Source organism: Salmo trutta, chromosome 8, assembly GCF_901001165.1.
Source record: "Salmo trutta chromosome 8, fSalTru1.1, whole genome shotgun sequence".
NCBI classification, from domain to species: domain Eukaryota; kingdom Metazoa; phylum Chordata; class Actinopteri; order Salmoniformes; family Salmonidae; genus Salmo; species Salmo trutta.
The window spans coordinates 32,516,249-32,531,983 of NC_042964.1; the positions used below are offsets into that span (position 1 = coordinate 32,516,249).

A 15,735-nucleotide genomic window follows, 5' to 3' on the forward strand; every position below is an offset into this window, starting at 1 on the left:
TTCAATAATTCTGTGAAAAAAAGTCAGGGCTTGTGTTGATCTGTTTTTCAATGTTGTGGAGGAGAACTACTCTTTATCAGGTTATTTCCTGAATCCAGGCCACTGGTTTATTTTGATATTTTGACCCAGTCTGAGGAAGAACATCTGTTTATCTCCGTATTCAGCTGCAGAGTTTTGTCTTTTGAGGTCCAAGTATGATTCAAGCGAGGCAGCTACAGTGAGGGAAATAAGTATTTGATCCCCTGCTGATTTTGTATGTTTGCCCACTGACAAAGAAATGATCAGTCTATAATTTTAATGGTAGGTTTATTTGAACAGTGAGAGACAGCATAACAACAAAGAAATCCAGAAAAACGCATGTCGAAAATGTAATATAATGATTAGCATTTTAATGAGGGAAATAAGTATTTGACCCCTCTGCAAAACATGACTTAGTACTTGGTGGCAAAACCCTTGTTGGCAATCACAGAGGTCAGACATTTCTTGTAGTTGGCCACCAGGTTTGCACACATCTCTCTTTGCAGATCTTCTCCAAGTCATTAAGGTTTCGAGGCTGACGTTTGGCAACTCGAACCTTCAGCTCCCTCCACAGATTTTCTATGGGATTAAGGTCTGGAGACTGGCTAGGCCACTCCTTCTTGAGCCACTCCTTTGTTGCCTTGGCCGTGTGTTTTGGGTCATTGTCATGCTGGAATACCCATCCACGACCCATTTTCAATGCCCTGGCTGAGGGAAGGAGGTTCTCACCCAAGATTTGATGGTACATGGTCCCCTCCATCGTCCCTTTGATGCGGTGAAGTTGTCCTGTCCCCTTAGCAGAAAAACACCCCCAAAGCATAATGTTTCCACCTCCATGTTTGACGGTGGGGATGGTGTTCTTGGGGTCATAGGCAGCATTCCTCCTCCTCCAAACACGGCGAGTTGAGTTGATGCCAAAGAGCTCCATTTTGGTCTCATCTGACCACAACACTTTCACCCAGTTGTCCTCTGAATCATTCAGATGTTCATTGGCAAACTTCAGACGGGCATGTATATGTGCTTTCTTGAGCAGGGGGACCTTGCGGGTGCTGCAGGATTTCAGTCCTTCATGGCGTAGTGTGTTACCATTGTTTTCTTGGTGACTATGGTCCCAGCTGCCTTGAGATCATTGACAAGATCCTCCCATGTAGTTCTGGGCTGATTCCTCACCATTCCCATGATCATTGCAACTCCACGAGGTGAGATCTTGCATGGAGCCCCAGGCCGAGGGAGATTGACTGTTCTTTTGTGTTTCTTCCATTTGCGAATAACCGCACCAACTGTTGTCACCTTCTCACCAAGCTGCTTGGCGATGGTCTTGTAGCCCATTCCAGCCTACAATCTTGTCCCTGTCACGTCCTGACCCTTGTAAGTGGTCATTTGCCATAGTAGAGCGGTCAGGGCGTGACAGGTGGTTGTGTTGGGTGGTTTTGGGTTTTCTGTTTATATGTGGGGTTTTTCTAGTATTCTATTTCTATGTTTTGTTTTCCATGTTTTGGCCGGGTATGGTTTCCAATCAGAGGCAGGTTTCTTTCGTTGTCTCTGATTGGAAGCCATACTTAGGCAGCCTGTTTTCCTTTGGGGTTTGTGGGTAGTTGTTTTCCGTTATGTATACATACCTGATGGAACTGTTGGCTGTCGTTTGTTATTTTGTTGAAGTGTTATCATAAATAAAATAAATATGAGCACTTTACACGCTGCGCCTTGGTCCCCTTTCAACGACCCTTGTGACAGTCCCTGACATCCTTGGAGAGCTCTTTGGTCTTGGCCATGGTGGAGAGTTTGGAATCTGATTGATTGATTGATTGCTTCTGTGGACAGGTGTCTTTTATACAGGTAACAAGGTGAGATTAGGAGCACTCCCTTTAATAAGAGTGTGCTCCTAATCTCAGCTCGTTACCTGTATAAAAGACACCTGGGAGCCAGAAATCTTTCTGATTGAGAGGGGGTCAAATACTTATTTCCCTCATTAAAATGCAAATCAATTTATAACATTTTTGACATGCATTTTTCTGGATTTTTTTGTTGTTATTCTGTCTCTCACTGTTCAAATAAACCTACGATTAAAATTATAGACTGATCATTTCTTTGTCAGTGGGCAAACGTACAAAATCAGCAGGGGATCAAATACTTTTTTCCCTCACTGTAGGAGCCAAGTGGGGCGAGAGGCTGGGTTAGGGTGGTTCAGCTCAGCTGTAGGCCGCAGCCCCAGCCCACATCCCAAGAGTCACATCTTCACAAGACTAAGCAGAACCGAGATTCCCTTCCCTCTTCCACCTAAAAGAGATTTGAATATTAGTTTTTAATTTGTTGAGTATCCCATTTAAATCTTCAAAGATGAACTCTTAAAGTATATCTGTTCTGGAACAGAAGTACTCTAATCATCCCAAAGAAGTATAATTGACCTAACTTTCGCATTACTGTGAATGTACACATATATACAATCTACAGCAATTAAAGCATATCTCTGGCTAGTTTAAAGAAGCAGGCCCCAGACGGATGGCTTTTCCTGAGACTTCCAATTTGAAATTGATTTCTTGTTATAGATCAGAGCTTCTGTCATTTCATTTCCAAAACCCTAAAGGGTTTTCTGAGCCAAGGAGCCCGGCTGGCTTCCCCCTGAGTAGGAGAGGGTAACCTCCACGGGTCTTTACCCTGGACACCCTGACTACTGGGGAAGGAGAAGAATCAAAGGGACTTGAGTCGTCCCTGTTGGCAGGCTCCATTGTGGGTCTGATTTGGGATTGGAGGGGATGGGGATGGAGATCAGGCTAGCGCCCGTTTTTCTAATCTTTATCCACCATTAACCCCGGCGCCCAGTGTGTGGCTGGATCAGGTCATTGGTCAATCCCCCATTCAGAAACACCCCGGAATATTTCAAAGTTAAGCCCCGTCTACAACAAAAAAGTATTACTCATCAAACGTTCACTTTCTCACTCTCCAGTCCTCCCAACGATCTGCCTGCCTCCCCTTCTTCCCTTCCTTCTTATATTCCTCTCTTTATGGTTCACTGTTTTGTCTTCCCACTTGGAGGGAAAAAAAGTTTTGGAACTTCCCCAAGTTTCCATATTCCAGTTTAATGAGGTTTGGTTTGGGGTCTGATAGTGTCATGCTGTGAGCAAATTGGACCAAGAGTGGACCCACGTCCTACTCTTTACAACTCTTTGGTTGGATTAGGAGTTGGAGTTTTTTAAATAAGATTCTGGAATTGTACTTTGCCTCACAGGAAATATATATTCACACCTGATACATATATTTTCAACCTTCCCCTTGTCCTTCACTTGGTGCAAGCACACCATGTGTAACCTATTGCTTCTCCACAGTATGTTCCTTCAGTTTCAAAAGTCTAACAAGGTAGACTTATTAAAAAAAAACATCTAACTTCAAATCTGTTTTATCAAGAAAGACCTTGGCGCTGATATGTTATCTCCTTACCTTTTCGATCCGTTTTGTTTGTTACAAGGTTTATTTGCCTCTCCTCCTGCCTGTTCAGAAGAGGAGTAATGAGGACCCAGAAAGAAAAGAAGAAGAGGAGTCTAGAATAGATAGAGTGTAGAGGAGTGTTTGTCTGGAGTGGACAGTCGCCATGAGAATAGAGCTACAAAAGGGGGGTGTCTCTACCTAGCTGCCATCACTCCTGATGGAGAAGACACACCGACTCAATGAGATTATTGATCCAGAGAGGAGAGGAAGGGGGTATGCTAATCAACAGAGTGAATGGCCACGGATGCAGCCCTGGCGGGCGGCTGGTCAGTCAGCCAGTCAGTGTCTCTCTAAATGTCTCAAAGGCTGAGCAGATCACACTGGGGGTTGTGGCCCCTTATAGACTACTCATAGCATAAACTATAGGACTTAAGTCCACCTCCCCATTCAGCATGCGTTGGTCCCTGCTTGCTAAGTACTTTGGACATGACTGATTGCGGATATTGTATGCACAATCTTAATTTGTTTTTTATAAACGAGACACATCTAGTGTTTCACATGTCATTCTTTCCCTCCTGCTTAATTTGGAAAGAGCCTGGGTGCGGAAGCCCAGACTGATGGCACGTTTCCAAGTGCCTGAGATTATTGTGAAACAAAAGCCTCCGAAGGCATGACATCAGAGCGGCTTGACATCGGTTTGAACTCGTTATTTCAGGTGGAAAGAATTACGAGTGGCTTCAGTTGCAGGTGATCGTGTCCAATGAATTGGTTTCACATAGTTTCACGTTCTTTGCGGCAGGTCTAATGTTGATTACCTCGACAGTTTGAACCTGTGTGTTATCGTCGCAACCTTCAGGAAACGCGGTCGTTTTTTTCGAAACGTATACAAAGCCTCTGTTGTTATCTTTTGCTATCTGCTTCCTTTAAATTAAGATAGGTGGAGATGTGTCAACACAATGTTGACCAATCATGTTGATAGAATGTACGTGTTTTATGAATATATGTGCCCTCCTAACTCCTTAAATATAGTCATAAATCAATATATGTGCAGCGCAGAAACCAAAGTGAAAACATTGAGTAAATTATGTCATGGAATAAATACATTATTAGCAGCAATTGGTTTTTAAGAATCATACATTTTTAAAGCTTTGAAGCAAAGGAGTCTGAAGGATTCCGGCCTCCTGTGGGGTTGTAAGACTCAGATTATTGGAATAATTGGCCACAAAGAAGGTTCATATAAATGTAAATGATAATACATGTGTTCAGTTTCACATTTTGTATATTATGCTAACGTTGTTTTATACTAATCCAAATTGAGTAATTATTCACCAACACCGCCAGGTTTACATCTTTCATTTTGATCTTATACGTCAGTAGCAGTCCAAAGTGTAACGCGCTTTTGTTTTGAAACATTAAAGAAAACTTAACAAAGATTATTAAGATTACAAAGTTGGCATCAAAATGTAGCGTCGTGTTTGCTCTTCAAGTTAAGATCCTGCAGATAACGCTATTTCACAAGCTATTTTTCCTTGCTTCAAATCAAGCCCCAGTCACAGCCATTGCAAAAGATTTTACTACAGAGGCAACAAGCCAACTGCTTTGTTCATTATGATCATTTGATCGGGGCTTGAAAAGAGATGCAGAGGAGAGGAAATACTACAAGCGCCTTGAATCCCACTTCCCTGGCCACAAACCACAATCCTAGACAAAATATCACTTGCTACCTGCTTTTCCCAGAATGGGAAGAAAGCATCTGTCTATGTGTCGAGACGACAAGCCGACAACTCGCTTGATTTGGGTCAAAACCCTGACAGGAGTTGGAATGTGGAATCTATATATGTTGACAAACTTGGCTACCCCTCTGAATGGGGTTTCTGATTACACCTCATCATGCGTGGGAATTTCAGTGTGTCCCCAGCCCTCTCCGAGAGGTGCCTCTCGGGCAATCATGTGGTCATACTACCTGACTCTGTGCTGCTCAGAGTGCAGTTGACAAAAACAGCCTGAGGCACATCATGTGGAAAAGATTCAGTCTGCATACATACATCCTGTCTGCAGCACCTCTCCAGTTAAGTGAATGAAGCACCAGGCTGTCTGTTGGTCCTGCTCACCTGTGAAGGGAAATGGTGTGTGTGAGTGTGTGTGTGTGTGAGTGTGTGTATGTGTTTTTCCAACTTTCCCCCCCTAGAGAGCCTCTCAGTTATACTCTGCCGCAGCAGTTGAGTTCCACTCCTTCTCATGTCATGTAAAATGAAGGTCCCGGTCAGTGAGAGCTTTCACTTGTCAGTCATCCTGAAGAGGTCCTGGGGTGTAGAGCTGCTCACCTGTGTTTATTGTACACTTTCTCGACCTTACTTGTTTCTTTCTTTCTCTCTCTCTCTCGCTCTCCCGCGCTTATCTCATCCTCTCTCTCCATTTTACCCACTCTTTCTCTCTTTTCCTTTACCCCCACCCCTTCTATCTTCCCTCCCTCCCTCTCCCTCCCTCTATCCATCTCTAGTCTCCCTTCTTCCCTTCACCCTACTCTCCCTCCCTCCCGCTCTCCCTCCCTTTGTGTTATTAGAGCCCTCTCACTGCACTCGGTTGCTCGCAGCTCAGCCTGTCTGCAGCGTTGCTCCCTCCGCTGCACCTCGCAGAGCACACACACTGCTGCGCTGGCTTTAACGCAGGCTGACGCCGCTGCCATAGGACCGATTGAAATTCGTGTCTCAGAGTTGCTAATGCTCACTGAACCATTTTATTGAAGATAAAGTAAATAAAATAGGTTGCCATATGAGAATTCTCTGGAATAGACTGGAATGATCTGGCAGGTAAAACACACTCGCTCACTGGCAGGCCGGCCGGCCGACAGGCACACACGCACGGATGCACACACGACCGCATACACACACACGCACACAAACACTCACACGCACGGAGAGTGAAGAGGCACAATTCCTATTGGCTCATGGAGTTTTGTTGATGGACTGGGTGGTGGAGGTGGGGTGGTGATCAGGAGGTATGAGGGAGAGAGAGGTATTTTCTATGGCTCAGGAATTTCACAAGTCCAATGTTTTTTAAGAAGCTTTGCAGAAAGCTAACAGTTTGATTTAAAGCCTGTTCCAGGGAATGCCACCTATACATTCACAATCTATAGATTGTACGGTACAGTGTCCTTGTCTAGCCCATACTTTTGTGATGAGGTAGTATACATACGTATGAATGTATGGTATGTGGATGAATGACTATCTTAAGTCATTGTTTGCTTAGGGTGGATGACACGTGTATTGCTAGCACGCAGAAGTTAAGCATCTGAAAAGTTGCTTACAGTATTTGCATGAAAAAGGAAAACGTCCTCAGGGCTCTCGTCTATTTGTAATTTGTTGGTTAGTGGTAGGAAACTGTCCCAAACCAAATAGCCCCTGACGACAGTCTCAACTGTGTCGTAAAACTCGTATTGACTGTAAATACAGAGTTTTCCATTACTCTTCAACTTGTGCCTACACAAACAGCCCGAAGGGTGCACGTCAGCCAAAGAAGTTCATATCATTTTTTTCTGTTGAACTTTAAACCTCCTTGCCTTTTCTTTCCCATTAATATTGAAATATATTTTCTGAATAGATGGACTAAGTGTGTCGGTTGAATCCCTGACCCAGTCATTGTTACTTCAGGTTTAACCAAATCACATAAAAATGATCATTGTGTTCATTTCTTAAACTTTAGACCACTATGGACCCCTCGTTTAAAGAACCTAGCTACCTTTCATATTCTCAACCAGAATTATGTAAAATTCCCCTTGTGTTTGATACGATTCCTTTCTGCATTGTAAAGTGGTATAGGTGACATGGTAATACTTTTGCCATTGTGCTCAATAATAAATATTCTTCCAGGTCTTACTCAGTTGGCTGCTCACGAAAGAGCGTTTGGACTGTGTGTGCATTGTCGCAAGGCGGCGAGGTCATTGGGAATTCAGTCTCTCTTGCTTTTGTCAAATATTTCTGTGCTGTGATAGTTTTCTCATTTATTTAGTGAATAGTTGGGGGTGGATGGAGAGAGAGAAATAGTTTTTACATTATGTAAATGATGGAATGGGTCTCATAATCTCACATGTATTCATCATAGCAGACATTGGACCCTGTGATACTGCCCTCCATTTTTACCATTGTTCGCATTTCTCCCCTCTTACTGTTCCTCTCAATGGCTGTACCAGGCTTTAATCCAACCTGCCTTTCCAATGACAATGTTTACCACCTATCATTCAATAAGAGACCGAGAAGCGCACAATTGCCTTTGTAAGTAAATGCTACATGAATGCACCCGAGCCAGCCACAGAAGAAAGGGATTGTTAGCGGTATGAGGATAAGGTTGAAAGGAAAGGTTAGTTTGATGTGTGTTTGTGTGTGTGTGTGTGTGTGTGTGTGTGTGTGTGTGTGTGTGTGTGTGTGTGTTTGTGTGTGTGTGTGTGTGTGTGTGTGTGTGTGTGTGTGTGTGTGTGCGTGTGTTAACCCCTCACATGTGTTAACCTTTAAACCGTTAAAAGGGCTAGAAGTCTTCGGAAAAAAGGGTTCCACAAGGGTTCTTTCGCTGTCCTCATAGGAGAACCGTTTTTGGTTAGAAGGTAGAGCTCTCTGTTGAAAACAGAGAGATCTGGAACCAAAAAGCGTTCTTCAAAGGGTTCTCCTATGGGGACAGCGAAAGAACCCTTTTAGGTTCTAGATAGACTCTTTTTTCCCCCTAAGAGTGTGTAGTTCCACGTAGGCTAGACAGCAGCGTATGTTTCTGGCATTAGCTAGAGATTAACCTGTACAGGCCCTTTGGAAAGTTGTCTGTCTACGGAACAACAAACTGACATCACAACATCAGGTAATTATTGCCTGTAAGTAGGGATTAGATTGTAGATGTTGACAGTAAATTGGCCCTCCGCGTGTGTGTTTAATGCACCTTTGTATGGATCAGACACACTAATGCACACAGGCAAAGTGTCTGCAGGCACATACTAGAGTAAGTCTCACCACCAGTGTCCCTCTCCCCTTCCCCCATTTTTTACAGATCACCACGAAATATGTCTTTATTTCTCTCACCCGCCGCGTTGTCGTGTCTCTTTCTGTTTGTGAGATGGTGCATTATAAGTGAGCTAATGAGGTTTCTAAATATAAAGATTTGCTCAGACTCCTACAGTGTGATGAAGGCCAGATGTTTGTCTTGGCGTGTTCTTTTTTCGCTTTTTTTTCTTCTTTTTTTTTCATAAATTGTTTTCCCTTCAAGAGTCTTGACAGCATTAAAGATTAGCACTACAGTATAGCTGCTAACAACCATTAAGTATTTTCACCATTGTGTCAAACAGTGTTTCTCAGTGTTTCTCTCCACCCCCCTCCCCACCCCTTCCTTCGCGCCGAAGCAGCGAAAATGAAAAACAATCATTCTGACCTCTGGTGACCCTTTTTGACGCACAGTCAGTTAAATGGTTTGTAAGACGTTTAATTGCCAAATGGTATAATCGTTATTCATCTCATCATTAGATGTATGATATTAACTGAATCGCCTCCCCTGAGTACTGTGTTTCACAGATCAATAGATTTAGACAGGGCTGGAAGGAAGGGGGAGGTTTAAACACTGGATATGAACAGACACTCTTTCTCTCTGTGATACCCTCACTCATTTATTTATGTAATTAGCTTTTATATAGGTTTAATTATGCAAATTGTCATTCCACACTCGGGGATGGCGGCAGTGTCTACACCTCGTTTTCCATGGTCTATACATCCTCGAGTGCATATTTTTCCGGGTGTAAGGACGTGTAACAATAGGCAAGGTTATGGATTTTCATAAAAACATTTTATTCTCTTGTTAGTTGGAATTCTTACGTTGCACTGTACACACAATACAATTGATATGAGCATTGTTTTGAAGGCATTTCATGATTCTTAATTATCTGTGTCCCCAAGAGGTGCTAAGAAACGCTTACAGTTAGATAGTGAGCATAAACCAGTGTGAATCTGGGAGATTGGGGACCTTGGTAGACTGGGGACCTATTCATTGGTTGCACCTCCGTCACTTGGTTGCGCCATGCCGTTGTTATGAACGTTCTTATGCCTCCCTCCACCATAGTGGTGCTCAAGAATCGTAATAAGCCCAGGCATTCTGAACAGAGGCTGATGACCGTTTCATCTAAATCACACTATAGTGCTTGGAAATATGATGACATTGCTAAAGTAGGCAAAATAATTAGTAGGAAACAACTTTGCCGTCGTTATCATGTCGTCAAATGTACTTTAGACAAATGTCAATCAAATCAAATGTAATTTGTCACATGCGCCGAATACATTACAGTGAAATGCTTACTAACAAGCCATTAACCAACAATGCAGTTTTAAGAAAAAAATAAGTGTTTACGATAGTATTTACTAAAATAAACTGAAGTAAACATATATTTCTTTAAATAACAAATAATTAAGGAGCAACAGTAAAAGAACAGTAGCTAGGCTATATACAGGGTGTACCGGTACAGAGTCAATGTGCGGGGGCACCGGTTAGTTAAGGTAATTGAGGTAATATGTACATGTAGGTAGAGGTCAAGTGACTCTGCATGGATAATAAACAGAGAGTAGAAGCAGTGTAAAAATGGGTGGTGGGGTGGGGACAATGCAAATAGTCCGGGTAGCCATTTGATTAGCTGTTCAGGAGTCTTATGGCTTGGGGGGTAGTAGCTGGTTAAGAAGCTTTTCGGACCTAGACTTGGCACTCCGGTTGTCATTAGCTAGCAAAGTTTGTAAAAAAATTGCTAGCAATGCTAACGTTAGCTAACTAAAATCCGATGGCCTCACATTATACTGCATCTAAAGTCAATCAGGCGACATAAACATGAGACAGAAGGTTTTCCTAAAAATGATTTTCCTCCGTTTGAATTGTCATTGTATTTCTAAGCCACTGTTATGCACTTGTGATGAAATCTTCAACAGCGCTCATTGACAATACATTAAGTACAAATATCTCGCGCCTTCAACTTCCGCTGGACTGTATTAACACCGTCACAGTCTACTGAACAACCCATCGCCTGCACACGGTACTGGCTATATCTGTCTTCTATCTTTCGGCGGATCTATAAAGATGTCTATTTGAAAAACCTTTGAATACCTGTAAATATGTGCAAGTTAGTCAGTGGTGAACATCTATAGTTGTTAACACAAACACTGATCACTACAGTGAAGGCTTAAGTATCTATTACTGTTACTGTCAGAGCCCTAATCAGAAGGGGGATCTGTCTGTCTTAGCACTTGAGGAATCCTCTGAAATTTCACTTGATGGCACTGTTTCCTTTTTCCTCCTCTGCGCCCCCGGCCAAAGCAACAGGGGATGTTTTATGTATGTTCCGCACGCTCCAAAAGCCTGGATCCCTCTTCTATTACTGAGACAGAGTGGCTTTCCCTATCTTTATCTATGGCTCAGGGAAACAAGTTAAGGATGAACCCTCACAAACAAAACAATAATTGAATTTGTTAAAAAGTAGGTTATTATATTACTACAAACCTGATAGTTGAGTATTAGTGTGACAGATACAGTATAGTTACAGCCTAAGGCTTGTCTTATTTCAGGTGCCTTATTGAGTATAAATTTATTTATTGGATGATATTTTGGACGTAATGTTCTTAAAAAGTCTTAATGATATATCTTAGACGCTGATACGAACAGTGTTTCCTTAGCAGACCTCTTATCCGTCTGTACCTCTTCAAAGATGGAGCATAGCCTTTTACACTTCCCTATTGTTTAGTATTTCCCAAGCATTGCCAATTCCTGAATTCCAGGAATGTTAATTTTCAATATAAATCTCTTACAACAGGAATTCCGTAGTTATTCACCCGTTTAAATTAATTAAATTAGATTCCTCTGATGCTGCCAGGCGTTCCGTTGATAATTGCATCAACCAGGCGGTACATAATAAGGCTGAGAGTGTTTCTATGGCTGCAGCAGTTCATTTAAATCCACATCTTACCTACCTTCGCTACCACACTTGATATACTGGTAACTATCTGTCGGTAGTGTTTCAGTAATGGCCTCCAGGCATTTTAAAAGCCTCTAATTCTTTGTTCTTTCTCTAACTTAAAAGCATAAAATGCTAAAGCATAATGGCAGAGAAAGAGAAAGTGTTCAAGAAGAGAGCTATTGACATTTTTTTCCATTACACCTGATCCTGTCTGCGTTTCTTAAGTCAGAAATAAAGTGAGGGCACCTCGTTTTCCAGTATGAATCAAACTGAGTTTAAATATGGGGTGGTGGTTTGGGGCAGGGGGAGAGAAGATATTATGTGCTCCAAACTAAATGGGTAAGCATAGCATTCATAGGTGTTGGTCTTCTAATGCTCGTCCATGTGTATGAATACACTGTATAAAGGCGATATATCATAGTGAAAAATAACCAAGTATGTCAGTAATATCTGCATCATAAATAAAGGTGGGAGTATAATTGAGCCCGAATCATTGCATGGGGGGGGGGGGGCATTGGGGGGGGGGTTCTCCCCATGGTGGAGATGAAAAATGGAAATCTGTGTACTGGTAAATAGATAATCACACAAAAGTAATTGAGGTTTTCAAACCCCAATCTACTCTGCCAGCGTGAGCTCGTTTGCATGTTAATCACGGGAGTGATTTCCTTTCCCTTCATCGCGAGGAAGTCCGCACACTTTCATAACCAGCTTTTAATTGCATTTAAAATGTCACAGAGGTGGAACACATGTAATTTAGCCATAACTGTGTCCAAATTAATGGGCACTACAGAGCCGTTCCGTTGGATGGGCTAAAATGAGACAGGCTGTTCTGCGTCTTCATTTTATTTAGAGATGCTTCACTGTAATATAAGTGTCTTTCTGATAACGTCTCAAGGGCATCTTTTGACAAATACGTCTAGATATTTATTTACGCTACATCAAACTTGAACTCTATGAAACTGTGTGTATGTGTCTTCATCTCAATGATTGCCACTCATTGGGAACCGTGAATGAATGCGATTAAAGAGAGGCGAAAGAGTCAACATGTTGGGTTTGAGTGTATTTTCTTTCATCGCCATGTGTTCTTTCGCGTATAAATTACCGAGATGATGTTTCCATAACACAGCTTAGAGCACTCCGGAGAGGGAAACCTGCAAAACAGACCTATTTAATTTTTCATAGAAGAGGACCATCAGGAGCAATAAGCCAATATTCCTCTTCCCCCCCTTTTCCAGATGCTTTTTCCACCCCTGCATCTTTCCAAACCTAGTCCTTACATTTTTCCCCAGAAAAAAACAGCGGCAGCACTGCCGAGACCTACATGAAAGGAAGGAACTGTTGAAATGTTAATTTTACCATCTGCTGTTGAGGCCTGCTACCTGTTTGGTGTTTTTTCCCCCTGCCTTCTTTAATTCCCAGTAGTTCTGTTCTGTTTTATGAATGTGCTGGTATTTTGGTTGTTTGAAGTTTGGGGATCTCAGAGCACGACTCTGACTGAAGAAAAAAAAAAAACGGGGAAAAGACAGAGCGCCACGTGAAGTGACAGTCCGATTAGCCCTCTTTTTCAAGTCCCAGTCCCTCCTCCCAGTCAGTCCCCTGATCCCAGTTACACTGTCCCTCCTCCCAGTGCCTCCTCCCAGTCTCCCTCCTCCCAGTCTGTCCCCTGATCCCAGTTACACTGCCCCTCGTCCCAGTGCCTACTCCCAGTCTCCCTCCTCCCAGTCAGTCCCCTGATCCCAGTTATACTGTCCCTCCTCCCAGTGCCTCCTCCCAGTCTCCCTCCTCCCAGTCTGTCCCCTGATCCCAGTCACACTGTCTCTCCTCCCAGTCTCCATCCTCCCAGTCTGTCCCCTGATCCCAGTCACACTGTCTCTCCTCCCAGTCTCCATCCTCCCAGTCTGTCCCCTGATCCCAGTTACACTGTCTCTTCTCCCAGTCTCCCTCCTCCCAATCTGTCCCCTGATCCCAATTACACTCTCTCTTCTCCCAGTCTGTCCCCTGATCCCAGTCTGTCCCCTGATCCCAGTTATACTGTCTCTCCTCCCAGTCTCCCTCCCACCAGTCTGTCCCCTGATCCCAGTTACACTGTCTCTCCTCCCAGTGCCTCCTCCCAGTCTGTCCCCTGATCCCAGTTACACTGTCTCTCCTCCCAGTCTCCCTCCTCCCAGTCTGTCCCCTGATCCCAGTTACACTGTCTCTCCTCCCAGTCTGTCCCCTGAGCCCAGTCTGTCCCCTGATCCCAGTTGCACTGTCTCTCCTCCCAGTCTCCCCCTACCTGTCTGTCCCCTGATCCCAGTTACACTGTCTCTCCTCCCAGTGCCTCCTCCCAGTCTGTCCCCTGATCCCAGTTACACTGTCTCTCCTCCCAGTCTCCCTCCTCCCAATCTGTCCCCTGATCCCAGTTACACTGTCTCTCCTCCCAGTCTCCCTCCTACCTGTCTGTCCCCTGATCCCAGTTACACTGTCTCTCCTCCCAGTCTCCCTCCTACCTGTCTGTCCCCTGATCCCAGTTACACTGTCTCTCCTCCCAGTCTCCCTCCTACCTATCTGTCCCCTGATCCCAGTTACTGTCACGTCCTGACCATAGAAAGCTTTTATTTTCTATGGTAGAGTAGGTCAGGGTGTGACAGGGGGTTTTGTCTAGTTTATTTATGTCTATGTTGGTTCTAGTTTCTTTTTTCTATGTTGGGTTTTTTGTCTAGTTTATGTATTTCTATGTGGGGTTCTAGTTTCTGTATTTCTATGTTGTTGTTTTTGGGATGATCTCCAATTAGAGGCAGCTGGTCATCGTTGTCTCTAATTGGGGATCATATTTAAGTTGTTGTTTTTCCCACTAGGTTTTGTGGGAGATTATTTTGAGTAAGTGTATGTTGCACCTCTTCGTCACGGTTTGTTGTTTTGTTTATTAGTTTATTTGTATGTCTTGCATAGTTTCACAGTTATAATAAAATGTGGAACAATACACACGCGGCACTTTGGTCCCATTCTTCAGACAGCCGTGACAGAATCTCCCACCACCAATGGACCAAGCAGCATGGTAAACAGGAATGGACATGGGAGGAAATATTGGACGGGAAAGAACCCTGGAGGCAGGAAGGGGAGTATCGCCGTCCAAATGAGGAGATTGAAGCAGTGAGAGCAGAACGGCGATATTACGAGGCGTTATACCATCAAGGCAAGCACGAGAGGCTTTTTGGGGGGGCACACGGGGAGTTTTGTGGAGTCAGGTTTGGGACCTAAGCCAACTCCTCGTGCTTACCGTGGAGAGCTGAGGGGTGAACCAGAGCCAGTCAGGGAGACGAGAGAGGAACTCGACGCAGGATTCCGGAGAGAGGTGTTGGCATTGAGAGCGCTGCAGAGCGGGTGTGCTGAGGAGCGTGACACCAGTCCGGTGTCATATGCACCAGTTTCACGCATCTGGCCTTCAGTGTGCCTCCCCAGTCTGGTACGTCCTGTGTCTCCTCCACACACTCGCTTTAGGGAGCATGTGACCTGTCAGGCACCATGTTTTGCGGTGATACGCACTGTGTCTCCAGTGCGCCTTCACAGCCCAGTGCATCCTGTGCCAGCGCCCCGCACTTGCCGGGCTAAAGTGAGCATCCAGCCAGGATGGATTGTGCCAGCCCTACGCTCCAGACCTCCAGTGTGCCTCCACAGCCCAGAACGCTCTGTGCCTGCTCCTCGCACTCGCCCTGAAGTGCGTGTCACCAGTCTGGGGCCACCTGTCCCGGCTCCACGCACTGGGCCTTCAGTGAGTCTCTCCAGTCCGGTGTGTCCTGTTCCTGCTCCCCGCACTCGCCCTGAGGTGCGTGTTACCAGTCTGGCGCCACCTGTGCCAGCCCCACGCATCAGGCCTCCAGTGCGCCTGCCCAGTCCTGTGTGTCCTGTTCCTGCTCCACGCACTCGCCCTGAGGTGCGTGTTACCAGTCTGGCGCCACCTATGCCAGCCCCACGTATCAGGCCTCCAGTGCGCCTGCCCAGTCCGGGGTGTCCTGTTCCTGCTCCCCGCACTCGCCCTGAGGTGCGTGTCACCAGTCTGGCGCCACCTGTGCCAGCCCCACGCATCAGGCCTCCAGTGCGCATTCCCAGTCCAGAGCTTCCGGCGACAGTTCCCAGTCCAGAGCTTCCGGCGACAGTTCCCAGTCCGGAGCTTCCGGCGACAGTTCTCAGTCCGGAACCTCCTGAGACGGCCCACAGTCCGGAACCTCCTGAGACGGCCCACAGTCCGGAGCCTCCTGAGACTGCCCACAGTCCGGAGCCTCCTGAGACGGCCCACAGTCCGGAGCCTCCTGAGACGGCCCACAGTCCGGAGCCTCCTGAGACGGCCCACAGTC

General features: G+C 45.0%; 1 protein-coding gene across 12 annotated transcripts in view; it reads left to right on the top strand.

Annotated features, from left to right (window-relative positions):
* foxp2 (forkhead box P2) overlaps positions 1-15,735 on the top strand; it is a 121,770-nt gene that overhangs the window by 16,149 nt on the left and 89,886 nt on the right. The window lies entirely within an intron of this gene.